Genomic DNA, 23,829 nt, shown 5'->3' on the forward strand with positions numbered 1-23,829 from the left:
AGGGCCCTTGCCTTTCTTCAAACAGGAATTGATTTAAACCTATCTCTAGGGACCATTAAGGGACAAATTTCGGCCTTATCGTTTTTTTTCCAGAGGCCAATCGCATCTCATTCTTTGGTACCAGCCTTCGTCAAGGGGGTGCTGCACTTAAGGGCCGCCGGTTAAGCCGCCTTTATGCCCCTGGGATTTGAACTTAGTGCTATCAGCTCTACAGAGTCAACCCTTTGAACCTATTAGACATATTCCTTTGATCCTATTAACTAGGAAATTGGTCTTTTTGGTGGACATAACCTCGGCTAGAAGGGTGTCAGAATTGGCCGCCCTTTCTTGTCAAGAACCCTTTCTGTTTGTACATCAGGACAAGGTGGTGATGCGATCCCGTCCAGATTTCTTACCTAAGGTGGTTTCCAATTTTCACTTAAATCAGGATATCATGTTACCATCCTTCTTTCCCAACCCTGGGTTTAAGAAGGAAAGGTCGCTTCACGCACTGGATGTGGTGAGAGTAGACAAGGTTTACTTGGAGATGTCAGCCCATTTTCAAAAGACTGACTCTCTTTTCATTCTGCCAGAGGGTCCTAAAAAGGGACAGGCAGCAACCAGTTCAACCATCTCTAGGTGGATTCGCCAGGTCATTATCCAGGCTTATGAGTTGAAACACAAGGCTCCACCTCGATATCTCAAAGCGCACTCTACTAGAGGAGTTAGTACATCTTAGGCAGTCCGCCAACAGGTGTCTATGGCTCAGGTTTGCAAAGCGGCCGCCTGGTCTTCAGTTCATACATTCACCAGGTTTTATCAACTGGATGTTAGGTCTCAAAGGGAGACTGTGTTTGGCCACAGCGTGCTGCAAGCAGCTTTATAAGTCTGGGCCTAAAAAGGGGTCTAGGAATACTATGTTCCCTCCCCTCAAATGCATTGCTTTAGGACATCCCAAATAGTCATTATTATGGTGCTCTGTGTCCCGTGATGTACGCTAAAGAAAAATGGATTTTTAAAACAGCTTACCTGTAAAATCCTTTTCTTGGAGTACATCACGGGACACAGAGATCCCTCCCCTCTTTTTCTGGGATCTTCATTGCTTGCTACAAAACTAAAGGTACTTCCTGTATGGGAGGGGTTATATGGAAGGAACCTTCTTACTATTGGTTGCCAGTGTCCAATCACCTAAAGGTAGCATATAACCCAGATAGTCATTATTATGGTGCTCTGTGTCCCGTAATGTACTCCAAGAAAAGGATTTTACAGGTAAGCTGTTTTAAAAATCCATTTTTCTCCCATAGACCTTTAAAGGGTGTTCAGCGGCTTTCGAATTTGCCGCGAACACCCCAAATTGTTTGCTATTTGGCGAACGGGCGAACAGCCAATGTTCAAGTCTAACTCATGTTCGACCCGTACATAAAGCTCATCCCTAATCACTACTGTTTTTATTCTTTTGCTATGTAAACAAAAAATACTGAAAATTTGAAAAAAAAAATCACATTTTTCTTTGTTTCTGTTTTGCAAATAAATAATCTTTCTTCATAAATTGTAAAGAAACTGTATTCTGTGACATTTCTTTGGTAAAAATAACCCAAATCAGCGTATAATATTTAGCCTGCAGGAAAGTTATAAAGTCCAAAAACGATGTATATATCTGAAAATTGATCAATCCTGATGTGCTGACGGCCATCTCATTTCTTGAGGCCCTAAAATGCCAGGACAGTGCAAATACCCCCAAACTAACACTTTTTAGAAAGTAGATACACCAAGGTATTTACTAAAGGAGTTGTAAAGGCAGAAGATTTTTTATCCTAATGCATTCTATAATAATGCGATTATAATTCGATAAAAAACCTTCTAAGTGTAGCAGCCCCCCTAATACTAACCTGAGCCCCATCTCTCTCCAGCAATGTCCACGAGTGTCTTGGCCATCCGGGACTCTCCTCCTGATTGGCTGAGACACAGCAGTGGCTCCATTGGCTCCCATGACTGTTAATCAAAGTCAGTTAGCCAATCAGGGGAGAGTCAGTTAGGCAATCACTTTAAGAGGCATGGTGAGTTTTAACTTTTAGGCTGTAATTTTTTGTCACAATTTTTTAGAAAATGAAGAAAAAAAATAACATTATTTTTTTTCCACATAACATTAAAATATAATTCATTAATATACTGTCACCAGAGCAGCACAATGTCATAATATGACCTGTGTGGCGGTGATCAGGGACACTAACTGGTGACAGCATGTAAAAAAAAAAATAATAATAATCACATCACTGTACATTTTTCCTCCAGATCTTCTCCTCACACACTGAGGAGGAGAACCCGGAAGCGGCACTAAAGCCGTTTGTTGACATTTGTGACCGGCTGTGATTGGACACAGCCGGTCACGTGGTAAAGACCCAATCTCATTTGCTCTTTACCCTGATCGGGATGAGCTGTGTCTCATCCCCTATCGCCACGCTGCACGGGGTGCGCGACAAGCGGCGAGAATGAGCACAACACATGTGACTGGCTGTGATTGGACACAGCTGGTCATGTGATAAAGAGACCTTTTTATTGGTTCTTTACCCTCATTGGGGATGGGCTGTGTCCCTAGGGACTCGTCTCATACCCGAACACCACGCTGCGGCGAGAACAGGCGGACGTTATATGACGTTCACCCGGAGGGAGACGATGTTCCTGCCGGCGCCATATTACTATGGCCCAGTATGGAAATGGTTAAGAGTCGTGGTGAGTTTTTTAATTTTTAAGTTTTAATTTTTTGTCACTTTTTTGGAAAATGAAGAAAATAAATAAATTTGCTTTTTTCCCACTTTTTTCTTAACATGCTGTCACAAGAGCAGCACGGTGTCATCATATGACCGGTGTGGTGGTGATCAGGGATACTGACTGATGACAGAATGAAAAAACAAATGTTTACTTTTTTTTTTTTTTTTCCTTTCTTTATAATCTTTTTGCTACATACTGTTACCAGAGCAGTGCAGTTACCATAGATTTTTTTTAAACAGTATTATTGCTTGGAGCAGTAACAGCAACTGTTAGCCATTATGCACTACTGGGAGATCTATAATTGGCCACAGCTATCACATGGTACAGTGCACTGTGATTGGCCCTGTCTGTAACCAATCACATATTTCACAATAGTACACAATGAACGACTATGAATGAAAGCCATTCATTTTGTACACTAGGATTGGCCACAGCAATCACAAGATATCCGGGCCAGCCAGGTACACCGATCTGTCATCTGCTGTGTCCGGTGGACACAGTGAGTGACAGATTGAGCCGCAGTGTGGCTGCTAGAGCGCACAGGAGGAGCGCAATGGGAAGGATGTCATATGAAGTCCTCACGGAACCAGGGAGCTCCCGCCCAGCCATATTATTATAGGTTAAGCAAATAAAATAGTAACCAGCAATTTTTATATATATTTTTATGTTATGCTATGTTAATGAGATCATATAACTAATATAAAATAGGGGTTATCCCAATTTGACTGCAACAGTGTCTGAATCAATCTTGAATACAATGAACCTGTGCTTTGCACATGCAGGGGAAATCATTGGGGTCACTTGCAGTCTGCTTCAGTTTAGGGTGAAGCAAACCATTACTTTTTAAAATTGATTTACCGTGTTTTTTTCCTCATCTATAACATGCCTGCAATGGACTTGGTTATTAATTTTTAAATTTCTGTTTTTCTTTTCTGACAGCCAAAGGAACCTCACCGATGTGGTATAACTTTTGGATGTCATCTTTGGATGACGAGCATATGTTCTCTTAAGTAGACAATTTTTGACATTGCATTGTATTGGAATGTATTGCATTCCTTCCAAAATAATGTAAGAGGTTGTATCTTGTTTGCGCTTTCCTGGGTATTTGTCATCCATGGTTCAACCCTTAAATAAACATATTAACTCTAATTTGTTTGTCCATTTTTATTTAAAGCAGGGGTGTCTAACCTTTTGAGCTTCCTGGGCCACACTAGAAAGAAGACCATCATGTACACTGGAAATTATAAAAATTTCATATCTACCAGTAAAAACTTAGATTTTAAAATCAAAGATTTTGTGTCATGTAGAACAGAGGGGGTGGTGTATGTATTACAATGTCCGTGCTCCCTACAGTATGTGGGAAGAACGAAACGCCCTATGTGGAAATGCATTCGGGAGCACATACAGAATATTGAAAAAGGTTTTCCAATACAGTGTGTCACCCCATTTTGCTCTACATCATGACAAAGACCCTGCGTTATTGAAATTTTGGGCCATTGAAAAATATAAACTGCACTGGCGGGGTAGTAATAAAGTGAGAGAATTAAGTAAAAGCGAATCAAAATGGATTTTTGAAATGGGTACTCTTGCACATTTTGGCTTAAATATAGATTTTGATATAAATTGATTTATTTCGGATTTTTAATATATCTCTTGACATCTGCTCCTCCAAAAAAAGTTCTAATATTTTAAAACATTTTTAATGATTTTATTATAAATTTTTTTAATATTTTTGTAAAAAAAAAATTTTTTAGCTTTTTTTTTTTTTTTTTTTTTTTTTTTTTTTTTTTGCATCTCTTTTTAGCATCTTTTTAACTCATACACATCCATTTACCCTTAGCTCATTAGAGGATGATTATGTAGAGATGTGATTCCATTGGTTCCTCACTGGAGGGAGTTCCTAGGTTATATCTGCTTACTTCATGTATTTAAATGGGTTTTAGGGTAGAGTTGCAATAATGTTTTTAAATATATGTTTTATTGTAAAAATTATGTATTTATATGTATTAAATTGTTACTTTGTATGGATATTATGTTGTTTGAATGTAGTGCAGAACGCATATAGCAGCATGATGATGCATTACACTCCCTGGTCACTATGGCAACCGGCATGCACACTATAAATACTAAGCAAGGTCGTCACATGGTCACCTTTGAAAAAGTCACGTGTCTAGTGATGAAACCGGTCAGGAGGAGCCAGTGACGAACAGTGCGGTGTGTACACTGTTGGTGTGCGAGGAGATCCCGGCTGTTAGCTGTATGCAACTGACCTTACCATATGCGATTTATTCTGTTGATAAGTGTGAGTGCATTTTTTCCCTTAGTATATAGGGATTACATATCACACTGCCTGCGCAATGGTCTTTCTTTTTTTGTTGTTTCATACTGCGGAAGTTCTTTGAAAGCCAGAAGCCAGCCCATGCTAATGAGCAGCTGAATATATGAGCAGGCCAGCTATCGCTAGGGATCACTCATTGAAACCTGTCTATATTCATCAAATCACCAAAGACGTTATATTTTTTCACAGCAGTATGCTGTCCTATTGAGATACCTGTGCACTGTGGTTCATCACATTAATATATTTCATCTTTATTTTTCTCTTTTTAATTGTGTTTAATAATTTATTTTCACATTGATATTTAGTTATAGGATTCTGTTATGGTGAAGGATGTTATGTTATTTATAATAGGCTCCATTTTGATTATTTTGCACAAGATTCACTGATTAATCATTAAGAGATCACACCGTGTTATATTGGGAGGTTAATATTAGCGCATTATACATTCTGAATATATACAACACTTTTTGTGTGATATCAGTTCACATACACAATAATTGCAGCTATATTATTTGGTCATCTTCTAGTATTTGTCACTTCTTTATTTATTTACTAGTTCATATCAGCGCTTTAGTACACTTTTTACTTTAGCGTTTTTTTAGCGTTTATTTTGCTTTTTTTTAGCTGTTTTTTTTTTTTTTTTTTTTTTTTTTTTTTAGCAAAACTATACACTCACAAAATATTAGGGCTCAAAAATGCTGATAAATGCTGAATAGCCGCATTTTTCATCTATTTTCATCTTTTTTCAGCGTTTTTAAGCTTTTTTCAGAGTTAGGCTCCATGCGTTTTTTTTTTAAGCTCCTAGAAGCTATTAGCATTTTTTGTTCTGCTCCTAGAAGCTAAAAAATCTTATCCTATGTGTTTCCTGGAGAGTTTTTCCAGCAGGAACGTTCCTAAACGCTACTAATAGTGTTTTTTTGAGCTTTTTTCCCCCTTTTTACTGCAAAAATGGCAATAAAATGCTAATGCTCCTAAACGCTGCTAAAACACTACTACAAAGACAGCTGACAAAACAACTGAAAAACTCCTCTTAAAGAGCTTGTAAACCTCCCTCTGCAAGTTGTACCTATAGGCAAGCGTATAAGCACTGTAAATATCTCCTAAACGTGTGCCATTTAGGAGATATTTAATGTCTACTGCGCTCTGAAGGAACGGCCGCCCCTACCGTTTCTTCGGGTGAGTGTGCCATGACCGGGAGTGACGTCACTCGGCTCCGGCCAGTCACAGAGCCGGAGTCCGCTGCCCCAGAAGGAAGACGGGCAAAGATGGATGCGGCCTGCAGCGGGGACGACGTGGGCTTCGTTTGCAGGTAAGTGTCACATAATGTGCTAGTAAGCGATTATACCTACTAGCACATTATACCTTTACTTTGCAGGAAAGAAGAAAGGAAGGAAAACCCACCAGGTTTACTTTCTCCTTAAAACCCACTAGTTCTTGTTTTTTTTTTTTTAAGCCAGAAAACGCCCCTGCCAAAAAATGCTGATAACAGCCTATGTGCGCATGGACACATAGGATAACATGCTGGGGAATTTCCTGGCTGCAGACAAAAATGCCTGAAGCCAAAAACAGCAGCTGTAAAAACATCCAGTGTGCATAAGGCCTAAGTATAGCTGATAAACAGAAAAAGTCAGACAGATAACAAGGTAACGACCACTGATATAGATAATGTACCTATCTAAGAAAAAAAAACTTAATTTTTGGAAACATTTTTGTTATAAAAATAAAAGCGGGCAACATAAAACTAGTGTGATATTTGACACTGTTTTTCATAAAAGAACACATCAATATCTTTGATGGATGTATTAGCAACTCTCAATGAATTCTCCAGGTGTTCATCAGATATTTTGGTTCTAATTTTGCCCTTCCTGAGCTTTATCCTTGAAAATAGTTGCTCAAAAATATAGGTGCTGTCAAAAACTGATGACATGAATAAATAAGGTGTATTCGTGAAGAGTGGGAAATTTTTCTTTGGGAAGATAAAAATGATAAAAGTCCAGTAAAGGGACACTGTCAAATTTTTCTTTGGCTGCATGTGTGTGCTAAGTGTAAATGCATTTGTAGCGCTACCCCCGTGGGGGCCGCTTGATGATGCTTGTCCCCAGTTATTGTCCTGACGTTACGAGCCTCTCGACCCCTCTGACACTCTAGGTTTAAATATATTTCAGCAATAGGAGATAACAAAGCAGAAGCCACAATTCTTTAGTAACACTTCTGTGTTACATATATACACAGGAAAGTTTTTTATTTTTGGGGGTGCTTTAGTCATAAATGGTACCGAGGTAGAAAAAAAGGGTAGAAAAAAAGAAAAATTACAGCGCTGTGTAAAAAATTATTTTCGTGTGAATAGCATCCAACACAGCTATAGACCAAAGCAGTAAATGTGAAAGTTAAAGTGTAGCGCTATGCATCAATAAATAGATAAATAGACCATTAAATTACTAATGGTATAAAGACTCAAAACGTGCCGAAAGATAGTAGGATATCTGGCCTTATGTCAATACACAAGTACCCAATAAGTGACTCTAATATCTTAAACCCAAAAAAATTTAACACATACATGAAAAATAAAAAATCATATAAATAGAAACGTGTGTCACACTGAAGAGCACAGATGATCAAATCATACAAAAGTCCAAGAAAATGTCAGCAAGTAAAAAGATGGAGTCCAAAGATTATAAAGGATGATCCCACAAATCCAGAGACATGTTTGACAGACATCACTTGGAAGGAAGTAGGAAAAATAGGCAAGCCACCACCAATGATCATAAGGAGGCTTACCAGATGTAGTTGACTTGGAGAGGCTTATGGTGCCAAGTCAAAAAAGGCTTATAACCAGCTGGCTGGGAAGATGCATCTGCTCGAACGGCCATGAAGACTTGATGCAGACGTTCTCGGACAGCAGTTCATAGGAAATAACCCAATAGGGAGCTCCAAACCGATATTCACACACCATGCAAAGATAAATAAAATGCTCGCATAGCGTGATACCGTATGTGTAAAAAATGTATTAAGTAAACAGAGGGATAAACTCACATGGTAATGGTCATCAAAGGCATTTATAGAAAACAAAAGCGGTATGTAGGTAGGTCCACCCAACGCGTTTCTGCTAATAAGCCGTCATCTGGGGTGTGGACCACCCAAACAGTACCGCTTATAAAGCAATAATGACCCCCCCTTGGAAAATTGCATGGAACCAGAAGTGAAACATTGTTACATCACTGCTGGCCCAAAAATTTAAACGATTAAAGACCAAATCAGAAATGTCAAAAATATTAAGTATACTGTATCTATGATTTCAATAAGTGCAAATATATAAATGATAACAGACATTGGACCAAACCTCATGGTGAGGAGGCCTTCAGACGTCGCTGCGTGCGCTGCACACCGTCACGGTGCACCGCAGCGACGCTCCCGGGTAGAAGGCATTGGTCTTCTTCGAAACCAAGCCTCGTTGTGGAGAGGCTGCATGCCGTAGCTACGTACGCCTCACGTCGTCACAGCATACCCCTGAGAGGTAATCCAACCTCTTGTTTAAAAAAGGAAAAACATGTGTCCGCAACACGTGATGTAATTACGTCACAAGCGTTGCGTGTCACGCCGTCATTGCTATACCCAAGCCTCGATGTAGATGAGGCTGCGAACAGATCTATTAGCCAATTCTACCACCGGCAATGACTGTCATCAAAGAAGAAAGCCTTCACCGAAGGTGTATTGATACCAGACCCATTACGAGGGCATGTATCAATAGACTTCAAAATATAGATCCAGTGTAATCAAGTGATGAAAAAAGATTAATATAAAAATGATATCAATATCTTTAGTAAAGTGCCATATAGCAATTTCCAAATGGGGTCATCAACTGCAAACAAATTTACAAACAATATTAATACATTACATAAAAAATTTATTTAAATGGACAAAAGTTCAACATCCCCATATATGACAGAATCAGCGAAGATAGAGACTGGAAGGTCAGTATCAGTGTAAATAAAAAATTCTATCAAATTTGATATAAAATCAAAAAGGTATATGTTATAAAATATTAAAAAATATTTAAAAATATATTAAAAAATAATATATTAAAAAAGAAAAAGAAAAAAGAAAAAATCGTTCCTCCTAAGACTGGTTAATGTCCCACTCCACATTCATACCTTGTGGATGGTGGGTCTGTAACTCGTATATCCAGAACGTCTCGAGTCTGGAGACTCCCCTTAGACTAGCTCCTCTCCTCCATGGAGCAATATATTTATCAATGACCAAGAATTGAGTGCCAGCAGGGTTTCGGTCGTGATATTGTCTATAATGCCGAGGTACCGTGTGTTTGATGCTGCCAGACTTGATAAGATTAATATGTTCCGTTACCCTCACTGCAAAAGATCTAATGGTGCACCCAACATATTGTTTGCTGCACAGACAAGTTAATAAATAGACAATATTAGTAGTTAGGAGTTGTAATATAATATATAGTATATTGTAATATTAGTAGTTGTACATGTAATATTAGTAGTTGTACATGTGCAAAAATGTTTATTTTGATACACACGATTAGTTGTTGTTGATCTGAATTCTCTGTTGCTCCTTCTACCACAAGTATTAAATTGGCAGACCATACATTTTTTACATGGATAATAACCGGTCCGATTGTGAAAGAAGGATGGTCTTTGTGGGGGATCGACCACAGCTGGTGCCAACTTACTTTTGAGTGAAGGTACCCCCCTATAAATCACTTTAGGCCTATCCAGTGGCGTCTCCAGCTTTCAAATTTAGGGGGGGCACATGGGGGGACAGGGACAAAAGTAGGGGGGCAACTATAAAATGCATATATATATATATATATATATATATATATATATATATATATATATATATATATATATATATATATATATATCCTGGGGCCCTTTACTACGACCCCACAACGGGCCCTTTCACATGTTCTGCAGTGAGCTCCCTTCCTACTGTATTGGGGTCCCCCAGGGTGGCAGAAAACAAGAGATATATGTCACCAGCATATCAAGAAAATATAAGGATCCAAAGCAGTGGGAGAACTATCAGGGTTGCAAAGGTTGTCTTGCCTCCGGGCCCTGGTGTTCTGCCACTGTGGGGTTCCCCAGCCTCCTCTTGCTGTCCTGCCCCTGCTATTGACAGCTCTGGTCTGGCATCTATTGGAATTTACAGGCTGGTCCTCCTGTCCTAAGGACGGGAGAAATCAGTCTGTTTTTTCAGTAACTGAAAGTCCTGGTGGAGTCCTTCCTGCAACTCGCTCTTCTCCCTGCCAATGAGGATGCAGGTGAAGGAGCAGATCAGGCGGCCGTGGTTGTGTGAACGCTCGCATTATGCAGTGTCAGCGAGCAGGGGAGGGGGGAGGGATCACCCGCAGGAGCTGACTGGGGACTCTCTCCCTCTTAGACATTGATTTTTTGTAAAAAAAAAAAAAATATATATATGTTGGGGGGGTCAGGGCCCCCTCTGGCCCCCCCTAGGGTCGCCATTGGGCCTATCAGGTAATAAGGGACCTAGAATTTTATCATTCTTCAAAATGTCCCAGTGTTGTTCGAAAATATGTTTTATTTGTCTATGTTGGGTTGAAAAAGAAGTGAGAAAGGACCATTTGAAATCACTGTCTTCACGTCGTGGTTTATCCATCAACAGAGAAGAACGGTCAGTGTCAAGAGCACACTTTAGATCTTGGTCCACTTCCACATGGCTGTACTGAAAAGTAGTTAAAAATTAAAGCATTAACCCCCCCAAAAAAATGTTGATTCTGGCCCCTTAAAGCAGATTACACAGCATAGCGCTTGTACTATGTAATCTGCCCCCATCTAAACTGTAAAAAGAAAAACCCCTAAACCTACCACTTCCTGTATGGCCTCTCTAATCAGACCACGATAACCAGGGCAGCTCCACCCTGATCACCGTGGTCAAAGTGCCTCCCTCTGTGATAGGCTCTGCTCTCCTTTCTCCCCCCTCACCCCCTCCTTCCTCCTTGTCACCGACCTCTCTGTCTGTCTTCGGCCCGGCCCCCCGCTATTATTTTAATATTAAAAAATTCATTTTGTCACTGCCAGCCTCTCTATTAGAGGCTGGCATAGCACACTGTGTATGTTTTGGGTAAAAACGAGTGCTGTAAATACTGAATATCAGCTGTCTTCAGGCCGGTCACATGACTCGCAGCCGCTTTCCAGCTCCAAAGGGTGTCTTCTGCGGAGAAGACGAGCAGCCACGTGATCTCCCTCTGACGTCAAAGGGAGATCACGGCCCCTTCCAGAAAAGACATCTATCAGAGCTGGAAAGCGGCCGCGAGTGATGAGACCAGCCTGAAGACAGCTGATATTCAGTATTTACAGTGCTCGTTTTTAAATACAACATACACAGTGTGCCATGCCAGCCTCTAATACAGGGGCTGGCATAGACTTATATATATGCCTTAACAAACACTTTAAGCAATTTTTATTTATACATCATTTAAAAGGTAACACACATATAAAAGAGAGGGGTAGGTAGGCAGATTATCATTATATCACATTACAGATGGTATAGTAAAAATAAGTGATGATGAGATGTATATTATTCTGACATGTTTCACCCAAATGGGCTTCCTAAGGGGATTGATTCAGACAATCAACACTATAAAAAAGAAAAACAATACAGTAAGAAAGTACATAATAAACATATTATATATATATATATATATATATATATATATATATATATATACAGCATCTCACAAAAGTGAGTACACCCCTCACGTTTTTGTAAATATTTTATTATATCTTTTCATGTGACAACACTGAAGAAATGACTCTTTGCTACATTGTAAAGTAGTGAGTGTACAGTTTGTATAAAAGTGTAAATTTGCTGTCCCCTCAAAATAACTCAACACACAGCCATTAAAGTCTAAACCACTGGCAACAAAAGTGAGTACACCCCTAAGTGAAAATGTCCAAATTGGGCACAAAGTTTCTATATTTTGTGTGCCCACCATTATTTTCCAGCACTGGCTTAACCCTCTTGGACATGGAGTTCACCAGAGCTTCACAGGTTGCCACTGGAGTCCTCTTCCACTCCTCCATGAGGACATCACAGAGCTGGTGGGGATTAGAGACCTTGCGCTCCTCCACCTTCCATTTGAGGATGTTCCACAGAGGCTCAATAGGGTTTAGGTCTGGAGACATGCTTGGCCAGTCCATCACCTTTATCCTCAGCTTCTTTAGCTAGGCAGTGGTCAACTTCGAGGTGTGTTTGGGGTCGTTATCCTGTTGGAATACTGCCCTGCAGCCCAGTCTCTGAAGGGAGGGGATCATGCTCTGCTTCAGTATGTCACAGTACATGTTGGCATTTATGGTTGTATTTATATATATATATATATATATATATATATATATATACACTGTATTCAGTTTAGCTAGATCCTGTTTTTCTCTTCCTAATATACTGACAGGCAGGCAGGTGTATTTACAGTTTTTCTAATTACTGTACTGTGTACCCTGCACAGTCTGACCTACAGTATAGCAACCTGTAGCCAGGTGCTTGTGTAGGCTCATTGGAGTATTTCGAGCTACTGTACTGTGTACCCTGCACAGTCTGACCTACAGTATAGCAACCTGCAACCAGTTGCTTGTGTAGGCTCATTGAAGTATTTCGAGCTAATGTACTGTGTACCCTGCACAGTATGACCTACAGTATAGCAATCTGCAGCTAGTTGCTTGTGTAGGCTCATTGAAGTATTTCGAGCTACTTTACTGTGTACCCTGCACAGTCTTACCTTCAGTATAGCAACCTGTAGCCAGGTGCTTGTGTAGGCTCATTGGAGTATTTCGAGCTACTGTACTGTGTACCCTGCACAGTCTTACCTACAGTATAGCAACCTGCAACCAGTTGCTTGTGTAGGCTCATTGAAGTATTTCGAGCTAATGTACTGTGTACCCTGCACAGTATGACCTACAGTATAGCAATCTGCAGCTAGTTGCTTGTGTAGGCTCATTGAAGTATTTCGAGCTACTTTACTGTGTACCCTGCACAGTCTTACCTTCAGTATAGCAACCTGTAGCCAGGTGCTTGTGTAGGCTCATTGAAGTATTTCCATCTACTTTACTGTGTACCCTGCACAGTCTGACCTACAGTATAGCAACCTGCAGCCAGTTGCTTGTGTAGGCTCATTGAAGTATTTCCAGCTACTGTACTGTGTACCCTGCACAGTCTGGTCTACAGTATAGCAACCTGTAGCCAGGTGCTTGTGTAGGCTCATTGAAGTATTTCCAGTTACTTTACTGTGTACCCTGCACAGTCTGACCTACAGTATAGCAACCTGCAGCCAGTTGCTTGTGTAGGCTCATTGAAGTATTTCCAGGTACTGTACTGTGTACCCTGCACAGTCTGGTCTACAGTATAGCAACCTGTAGCCAGGTGCTTGTGTAGGCTCATTGAAGTATTTCCAGTTACTTTACTGTGTACCCTGCACAGTCTGACCTACAGAATAGCAACCTGCAGCCAGTTGCTTGTGTAGGCTCATTGAAGTATTTCCAGCTACTGTACTGTGTACCCTGCACAGTCTGACCTACAGTATAGCAACCTGCAGCCAGTTGCTTGTGTAGGCTCATTTAAGTATTTCCAGCTACTGTACTGTGTACCCTGCACAGTCTGGCCTACAGTATAGCAACCTGCTGCCAGGTGCTTGTGTAGGCTCATTGAAGTATTTCCAGTTACTGTACTGTGTACCACGCACAGTCTCACCTACAGTATAGCTACCTGCAGCCAGGTGCTTGTGTGGGCTCTTGACATATTTCCAGTTACCGTACTGTGTACCCTGCACAGTTGCACCTACATTATAGCTGCCTGAAGACAAGTGCAGGGGTTATCATACTAATAATACTACAGGCAGGCAGTTCATTCTGCTAGCTGCAGTATAATCGGTATATATATATATTATATATATATATATATATAGATATATATATATATATATATATACCAGTTTTGTGCAGCTCACTGCAGGCCAATAGTTTGTCTGGAAGGCCAACAAGGAGAGGCAGACAGTCACAAGCCAATAAAAGAGGGCAAGCAGGCTCTGTGTCTAGAGGCAACAGTGCTGGTCGTGGACAGGGTGCATTCTCATCAGCACATGGCCGTGGGACACGCTTGGCCTTTTTTTCGGCAGCTGGCCGTGTTGAGCCGCAACATGCGGAAGACTTGGTCGAGTGGATGATCAAGCCGTCCTCATCCTCCTCATCCTCTCTCACCCAGGCTCAGGGTACTTTGTCTGGCAAAGCAGCTGCCAACGCTGCCTCTTCCCTCGGCTCAATGGCATCAGTGACTCCTTCCCTAGCCCCACCATGTCCTCCTGAGGAGTCCCTCGAACTGTTTGACCACAGTGTTGGGTACATATGGAGAGACATATGTTGACCTGCCATGCAGTTCGTTGGCAAGCGTACCTAAAAGACCCACACCAAAGAACATAGAGGACCTTTCCTTGCTCCTCATCAGCTGGGATCTCCAACCCCACTACACCTTCAGTCCTCTCTGAGACCTGCACTGAGAGGAATGAAGGTGTAGAATTAGGTGTGTCACAGCCAAGTACTTGCGGGCAATATGCTATTGGTACACCAATGTCAGATTGTACCAGGCAAATTTCCCTGCACTAGCTGCTGCAACCCCGGAAAGAAGTTCGCTCCCAGCCATCCACATGCCCAGCTGTTGAATGCTAGCTTGGCAAAATTGCTAGCACTTCAACTGCTACCTTTTCAGTTGGTAGACTCTGCCCCCTTCCGTGAGTTTGTGGAATGTGCGGTTCCTCAGTGTCAGATTCCCAAACGCCACGGAACGGAAGGCGATTCCGGCTCTCTACTGGCATGTGGAAGGCAATGTCTTGGCCTCGCTGGACAGGGCGGTCAGCGGTAAGGTGCATATTACCGCTGACTCGTGATCCAGCAGGCATGGACAGGGACGTTACCTAAGTTTCACAGTGCATTGGGTGACTGCTGGCAGCTGGGAAGGATGCAGGACAAGGTGCAGTAGTGTTGGAGGTTGTTCCGCTACCACACCTCCAAAATGCCACTACTGGTGATTCTGACACACCTCTCTCCTCCACCCCCTCCTCTTCTTCTTCCTCTGTGGCCTCTTCCTGTGCTTTGTCCTCAGAACCAGCGGTGCTCCGTAGGCGTTCAAGGGGCTACGCAAGTACGCAGGCCAAAAGATGCCATGCGGTGCTTGAGCTGGTGTGCTTGGGGGACAGGAGCCACACTGGGGCAAAGGTTCTGTCAGGTCTGCAGGGGCAGGTTCAGAGGTGTTTGATGCCACGCCAACTTAAGGCAGGAATGGTGGTTTGCGACAATGGCACCAACCTCCTCTCTGCCCTCTGACAGGGACAAATGACCCATGTGCCCTGTTTGGCTCACGTCCTTAACTTGGTGGCGCAGCAGTTCTTGGACAGGATGTCCTGAGGCAGGCCAGGAAAGTCTGTATTTCTGCCGGTCATATAATGTCAGTGCTCGGCTGGCAGACCTCCAAAAGGAATTTAACCTGCCCAAGAACCGCCTAATCTGTGACATGCCCACCAGGTGGAACTCAACGTTGGCCATGCTGCAGCAGCTGCACATGCAGCAGAGGGCCATCAATGAGTACCTGTGCGACTATGGCACCAGGACAGGATCAGGGGAGCTTGTTTTTTTTTTCCCACGCCAGTGGGCCATGATCAGGGATGCATGCACTGTCCTGTCACCATTTGAGGAGGCCACAAGGATGGTGAGCAGTGACAGTGCATGCATCAGTGACACCGTCTCCCACCTGTTGGAGCACACGCTGCGTGGAATAATGGACAGGGCACTTAAGGCAGCACAGAGGCAGGAAGAGGAGGACTCCCTTAGCTCTCAAGGCCCCCTTTATCCAGACAGTGTTCCTGCGTGCCCTCTGATCACACAGGAAGAGGAGGAGGAGGAGGATTGTGTCAGCATGGAGGTGGAGCCTGGCACTCAGCATCAGCAGCAGTCTTTAGGGGATCATTTACAGTCCCAAGAAACCCATGGAATTGTACATGGCTGGGAGGAGGTGGCTGCGAATCATGTCGTCCTTAGTAACCCAGAGGACTCCGGACCGAATGCCTCGGCAAACCTACGCTGCATGGCCTCCCTGATCCTGCAAAGCCTGCAGAAGGATCCTCGTATTCGTGCTATCAAGGAGAGGGACCAATACTGGCTGGCAACCCTCCTTCATCCACGTTACAAGGGTAAGGTTGCGGACCTTATCTTGCCGTCGCAGAGGGAGCAGAGGATGAAACATCTTCGGGAGGCCTTGCAGAAAGGTATGTGCAACGCTTTCCCAGAGACTGGGAGGTTACAAACTCCTGTTCCTGGACAACGTGTTGCTGAGGCTTCGGTCAGTCAAAGAAGAAGCGGTGGAGAAGGTGGCCGTCTGACCGATGCGTTCAGACAATTTTTTAGTCCGCAGCCCCAAGGTATGATCGGTTCCAGCAACCATCGCCAGCGTCTGTTTTACATGCTGCAGGAAAACCTAGGGGCAAGATCTGACTTGGACACCTTTCCCACCGAAAATCCTCTGTGTTACTGGGTCTTGAGGATGGATCACTGGCCAGAGCTTGCACAGTATGCAATTGAGCTACTGGCCTGTCCTGCATCAAGCGTTCTTTCGGAATGCACATTCAGTGCTGCTGGAGGCTTTGTAACCGATCACAGGGTGCGTCTGTCCACCGACTCAGTCGATCGACTGACCTTCATAAAATGAATCAGTCTTGGATCACCACCAGCTACCAAGCACCACTGGGCTCACAAGGTTTGATGACTGGCCTGAAAACTACAGAGAGTGAAAGTCTAGTTTTGAACTGGGTATTGCTTAGGGTAGGAATTGGACATGTTAGCAAAGTGGCTAGGCCCTTTATCCTCAGAGGGTGTCAAGAGACCAAGACTTGTTCATGTTGGCAATCTGACTGCAGGTCTCCATGCTGCTTAGGAGAGGCTAGATTAGAGTTACAACAGTCCAGAAGCTATAGAAGAGGCTCTGTTCGGGAGGCTGCAAGACTTTCCTTAGATATCCTTTAAGGGTAATCAGAAATTTCAGGAACTAAGTGATCTTTTGCTTGATGCATAACTTGCTAAGACAGATCCCCACCAACTAGACCTCAGGTTTCTAGACACTGTTTGCAGTGTGTGAATCCAGTTGTTTCAAAACTGTTTTCTATTTCTGTGATTTCATCAGGAATATTGCAGAAATTAAAAAGCTGCTCACTTACTGACTTGCCCTACAACTACAAGGGCAGAAAACCTCACCACTAAATGTGGAGACTATAGAAACATAGGGGTTGATTTACTAAAACTGGAGAGTGGAAAATCTGGTGCAGCTGTGCATGTCAGCCAATCAGCTTCTAACTTCAGCTTGTTCAATTATGCTTTGACAAAAAAAAAGCCTGGAAGCTGCTTGGTTTCTATACAAAGCTACGCCAGGTTTTGCACCCTCAATGCCATCAACTCTGTTGGAAAGATGGGAGTTACAAGAAAGGTGAATGGATCCAGAATGGATCCAAACTACTACTGTTGCATTTATGATAAACCTCCTCCTTTCAGAAAATGTCATGTGTTTAATGGAAAGTCTTTTGAAGAGTGCAAGACGTTTCTCAAGGACAATGTAATTTGATTCAGATGTTGTACATTTACAGAGCACTTTGGCAGAGACTGAAAGGTTAGTTAGATGCCCATGATGTGACAGTGATAATCACATATCACCCTTACACTGAGACCCCAGGAAACTGGACTATACATCCACTGAAGTTCCTACTAGGGATGAGCCGAACACCCCCCGATTCGGTTCGCACCAGAACCTGCGAACGGACCGAAAGTTTGTGCAAACTTTAGAACCCCATTAAAGTCTATGGAACTTGAACGTTCGAAATCAAAAGTGCTAATTTTAAAGGCTAATATGCAAGTTATTGTCCTAAAAAGGGTTTTGGGACCCGGGTTCTGCCCCAGGGGACATGTGTCAATGCAAAAAAAAGTTTTAAAAAACGGCCGTTTTTTTGGGAGGAGTGATTTTAATGATGCTTAAAGTGAAAAAAAAGTGAAATAGTCCTTTAAATATCATACCTGGGGGGTATCTATAGTTTGCCTGTAAAGTGGCGCGTGTTTCCCGTGCTTAGAACAGTCCCTGCACAAAATGACATTTTTAAAGGAATAAAAGTCATTTAAAACTGCTTGCGGCTTTAATGTAATGTCGGGTCCCAGCAATATGGATGAAAATCAGTGAGACAAACGGCATGGGTACCCCCCCCCCAGTCCATTACCAGGCCCTTTGGGTCTTGTATGGATATTAAGGGGAACCCCGCACCCAAATTAAAAAAAGGAAAGGCGTGGGGCCCCCAGGCCCTATATACTCTGAACAGCAGTATACAGGCGGTGCAAACAAGACAGGGACTATAGGTTTGTTGTTAAGTAGAATCTGTTTGTAATTTTGAACTGGTACATTTTTAAGGTGTAGCTCCAGCCAGAAAATCTATTTTTAACCTTTTTGGAAAACATAGGGAAGGGTTATCACCCCTGTGACATTTGTTTTGCTGTCTGTGCACCTCTTCAGAAGATTTCACCTCACTTTCTGTGCCAATGACAAATGTTTTTTGACAATTTGGGGTTATTAGTGAAACAAGGATTGGTGATAAAGCATCATTGGAAAGGAGACACAATTTTCCCATATTAACTCTTACAGGAGAGAATTCCCCTTCCTAGGGATAGATTTCATCTCACTTTCTGTTGTCTCCTTCCGTTTGCAAGTAGGAGTCGTTTGTAAGTTGGATGTTTGAAAGTAGGGGCCTGCCCTATATACTCTGCAGAAATTGAGGCCTTAGGTGTTGGTGTTGCCACAACACTGTAAGTCCTCACAGTTACTCTTGGTGGGCGCAGAAAGGGGCCCTGCTGTGAAATATTAGATCAAGAATTGTAATTACATGTACCTGTTGAACAGGGGCATAAAAATTGGGCCTTTGGTGGTGGTGGTGGTGGTGTTGCCACAACACTGTAAGTCCTCACAGTTACTCTTGGTGGGAGCTGGAATGGGCCCTGCTGTGAAATATTAGATCAAGAATTGTAATTACATGCACCTGTTGAACAGGGGCAGAAAAATTGGGCCTTTGGTGGTGGTGGTGCCACAACACCGTAAGTCCTTACAGTTACTCTTGGTGGGCGCAGAAACGGGCCCTGCTGTGAGATATTAGATCAAGAATTGTAATGACATGTCCCTGTTGAACAGGGGCAGAAAAATTGGGCCTTAGGCACTGGTGCCACAACACTGCAACCCCTCACAGATACTCTAGTTGGAGCGCAGGAATGAGCCTTCCTGTAAAATATTGCATCAAAAATTGTAATTACACGCCCCTGTTAAACAGGGGCTGAAAAATTGGGCCTTAGGCACTGGTGCTGGTGCCACAACACTGCAACCCCATTACAAATACTCTAGTTGAGTGGAGCAACGAACCCTCCTTGCAAAATATTGCATCCAAAATTGTAATTACACGCCCCTCAAGACCCAGTAACCCAGAGGATTTTCGGTGGGAAAGGTGTACAAGTCAGATCTTGCCCCTAGGTATTCCTGCACCATGTAAAACAGACGCTGGCGATGGTTGCTGGAACCTATTATACCTTGGGGCTGCGGACTAAAAAATTGTCTGAACGCATCGGTCAGACGGCCACCTTCTCCACCGCTCCTTCTTTGACTGACCGAAGCCTCAGCAACACGTTCTCCAGGAACAGGAGTTTGTAACCTCCCAGTCTCTGGGAACGCGTTGCACAGACCTTTCTGCAAGGCCTCCCGAAGATGTTTCATCCTCTGCTCTCTCTGTGATGGCAAGATAAGGTCTGCAACCTTATCCTTGTAACATGGATCAAGAAGGGTTGCCAGCCAGTATTGATCCCTCTTCCTTGATACCACGAATACGAGGATCCTTCCACAGGCTTTGCAGGATCAGGTAGGCCATGCAGCGTAGGTTTGCTGAGGCATTCGGTCTGGAGCCCTCTGAGTTACTAAGGACGACATGATCCGCAGCCACCTCCTCCCAGCCACGTACAAGTCCATGGGTTTCTTGGGACTGTAAATGATCCCTTAAAGACTGCTGCTGATGCTGAGTGCCAGGCTCCATCTCCATGCTGACACAATCCTCCTCTTCCTCCTCCTCCTCCTCGTCCTCTTCCTGTGTGATCGGCGGGTACGCAGCAACACTCTCTGGATAAAGGGGGCCTTGAGAGCTAAGGAAGTCCTCCTCTTCCTGCCTCTGTTCTGCCTCAAGTGCCCTGTCCATTATTCCACACAGCGTGTGCTCCAACAGGTGGACAAGGGGGACAGTGTCACTGATGCATGCATTGTCACTGCTCACCATCCTCGTGGCCTCCTCAAATGGTGACAGGACAGGGCACGCATCCCTGATCATGGAGTGGGGAAAAAAAACAAGCTCCCCTGACCCTGTCCTGGTGCCATAGTCGTACAGGTACTCATTGATGGACTTCTGCTTTGTGTGCAGCCGCTGCAGCATGGCCAAGGTTGAGTTCCACCTGGTGGGCATGTCACAGGTTAGGCGGTTCTTGGGCAGGTTAAATTCCTTTTGGAGGTCAGTCAGCCGAGCACTGGCATTATATGACCTGCGGAAATGCACACAGACTTTCCTGGCCTGCCTCAGGACATCCTGTAAGCCCGAGTACCTGCCCAAGAACCATTGCACCACCAAGTTAAGGACGTGAGCCAAACAGGGCACATGGGTCATTTGTCTGCGTGCTTGCATAGCCCCTTGAACGCCTACGGAGCTCTGCTGGTTCTGAAGTCAAATCAGCACAGGAAGAGGCCATGGAGGAAGAAGAAGAGGAGGGGATGGAGGAGAGAGGTGTGGCAGAATCACCACTAGTAGTATTTTGGAGCCGTGGTGGCAGAACAACCTCCAACACTACTGCACACTGTCCTGCATCCTTCCCAGCTGCCAGAAGAGTCACCCAGTGCGCGGTGAAAGATGGGTAACATCCCTGTCCATGCCTGCTGGACCATGAGTCAGCGGTAATATGCACCTTACCGCTGACTGCCCTGTCCAGCGAGGCCAAGACATTGCCTTCCACATGCCGGTAGAGAGCCCGAATCGCCTTCCGTGAGAAAAAGTGGCGTTTGGGAACCTGCCACTGAGGAACCGCACATTCCACAAACTCACGGGGGCAGAGTCTACCAACTGAAAAGGCAGCAGTTGAAGTGCTAGCAATTCAGCCAAGCTAGCATTCAAACGCTGGGCATGTGGATGGCTGGGAGCGAACTTCTTTTGGTGGTGCAGCAGCTGGGGCAGGGAAATTTGCCTGGTACAATCTGACGTTTGTGTACCGATAGCAGATTGCCCGCAAGTACTTGGCTGTGACACACCTAATTCTACACCTTCATTCCTCTCAGTGCAGGTCTCAGAGAGGACTGAAGGTATAGTGGGGTTGGAGATCCCAGCTGATGAGGAGCAAGGAGAGGTCCTCTTTGTTCTTTGGTGTGGGTCTTTTAGGTACGCTTGCCAATGAATTGCATGGCAGGTCAACATATGTCTGGTCAAGCATAAGGTGCCCAAGATGTTTTGGCCACGAGAGATACGCTTGAGACATATGTTGCAAATAGCAGCGGTGGGATCTGATACACTCGTCTCAAAAAAGGCCCACACCAAATAACTTTTGGAATAACGCGCAGAGACAGCAGCGCCCTGCACATGCGGAGCTTTGCGGTTTGACGCAGTTGGTGTGCTGCCCTTAAGCTGGAAGGCATCCTGCCTCGTTGGTGATGTGCCTCCTCCTCTTCCTCTCTCCTATCAGGCACCCACATGGAGTCAGTGACCTCATCATCCCCCCCCTCCTCATCACTGGAGCAAAGCTGGCAGTATGCTGCAGCTGGGGGAACATGACTGCCAGATTTGATCGCTTCAGATCGCTTCTCGGCCTTTTGGCTAAGATCAAGTGTAGTATCAACTTTAGCCCTTAGGGGTGTCTCTGCTTCACAGCTAGGACGTTGAGAACCACTTGCATCTATCCAAGCCAATTGGTCCTTGTGGGGTACCCTCTGCTCGGCCTGGTAGGATCGTTGATTAAATTCAGCTTCACCTACTTGCTGCTATTGGGTTAGAGGCTTAGCCTCCACAGGGAACGAGATTGCGGTCTTCCTTTCTCCCCCACTCCGCATTACTACCTTCTGGGCAGTAGATGCTAGAGCCTTTGTAAAGGCTACGAAAAGAGCGAAGACGTCGAGGAACCAGAAGGAAGCCGCCTAAGAACACCTGAAGCGACATCCAACTCCTCGATGATGGGGAAGAGCGACAAGAAGACCAGCAAGGAGAAGAAGAACCCCGTTCCAGCCACTTCCTCCGACCTGGGAATGCCGCTGCCTCAACCCCCGCCTCTACCCCGGCCGGCACCAGCCGACCAGGACCAGCCAAGCCAGACCAGCCTGCAGAGAGGGCTCCCAGCTTTGGAGCCTTGGATGAAGCAGACGGTCGTGCTGCAGCTGAAGGAGGTGGACGGAAGAGTCCCCGACATGACCCCGGAGATCTTCGGGAAGAAGATGATCCTGGAACAGGGGTTCAGCAAAGCGGAGACGCTTTCTGTGCAGAACTTCACAAAAGGTATCTTATTTATAACTTTTGTGTAGTTTCAGGTCTGCAGAAGATACTGGGAGATGGTGAAGACCAGTGGCCCTGAATACCTTTTCCGGAAGTTCATTGCGAACTGCCCCATAACACGGGATGAAAAGCGGGTGACAATGTCCATAAGGGACCCCCATACCCCAGGAAAGGACATAGCCACCTACCTCCAGAGGTTCTGCACCGTGGTAAATGACCCGATCCAAATCCTCGATGTCAACGGCTTCTGAATAGGTAAGTGGTCTGTGCTCTGCAAACTGAGGAAAGACCATTCGGGGGACATCCAGCACCTGCAGCCTTCCTTCTCCCTGGGATCATCCGCAGGATTCCTTTTCTATCGCGACATACTCTACAACTGTAACAGGTGCGGGCAACCGGGACACATAGGTAAGGATTGTACAGAGCTTGCTTGCAAGTTCTGTAGGGTAACAGGCCACGAGACCAAGGAATGTCCGAGGTCCAAAGCCTGCAACCTTTGCGGATTGGCAGAGCATGTCTTCAGACACTGCCCCCAGAGGACCCGGACCTACACTGGAGCTGTGAGCCAGGGTAAACCACCCTCCAGCACCGGGAGGAAGCTGCCGGAAAAACCAAAGAAACCAAAGGATCCAAAGGAACCTCGAAAGGCCACAGGTAAGTCCACTCCTGCCCCCCCTGACCCAGCCCCACCCCCTACCTCCAGCACACCCCCACCCACGGCCTCTGTGCCGGAGGAGCCCCTCCCCACCCCTTCCCCCCGAACCTGTCCTCCCTGGAGGACTTCCCCACCCTCCCACCTCCCTCCACCCCCACCAGTGGCCCAACAGGAAGCCGTAGCCGGAAACGGAAACCAGAGAGCCCAACAGCTGAGGAACCCACCACCTCCACCAAATGGCCAAACGGGGTCCAGCACGACAGCAATGAACCAGAGCAAGTAGTGGAGGACCTAGAGTCTGCAGGGGAGGAGGAGGAAGAGGAGGAGATCGTGGTCAACTCCCCGAGCATGACCTCCCCCCCAACGTCCACATCAGCCAGCAGATGATGGAGTCTGTCCTTGAGGAGCTGGGCCTGGCCCAGAACACAGGACAGGCAGAAGACGCAACGGAAGAGCCACCCCCCCCTCCAGGGAGGT

The 23,829-nt window shown here is 44.7% G+C and overlaps 1 protein-coding gene and 2 pseudogenes across 1 annotated transcript in view; all 3 read left to right on the forward strand.

The window, feature by feature from the left end:
- Window positions 1–23,829, forward strand: part of LOC141144176 (uncharacterized) — a 387,691-nt gene that overhangs the window by 13,551 nt on the left and 350,311 nt on the right. The gene's annotated exons all lie outside the window — the stretch shown is intronic.
- On the forward strand, window positions 2,629–23,635 carry LOC141145728 (uncharacterized; annotated as a pseudogene).
- Window positions 22,009–22,103, forward strand: LOC141146488 (U2 spliceosomal RNA; annotated as a pseudogene).

The sequence above is a fragment of the Aquarana catesbeiana genome, linkage group LG05 (genome assembly GCF_042186555.1).
Source record: "Aquarana catesbeiana isolate 2022-GZ linkage group LG05, ASM4218655v1, whole genome shotgun sequence".
NCBI lineage: Eukaryota > Metazoa > Chordata > Amphibia > Anura > Ranidae > Aquarana > Aquarana catesbeiana.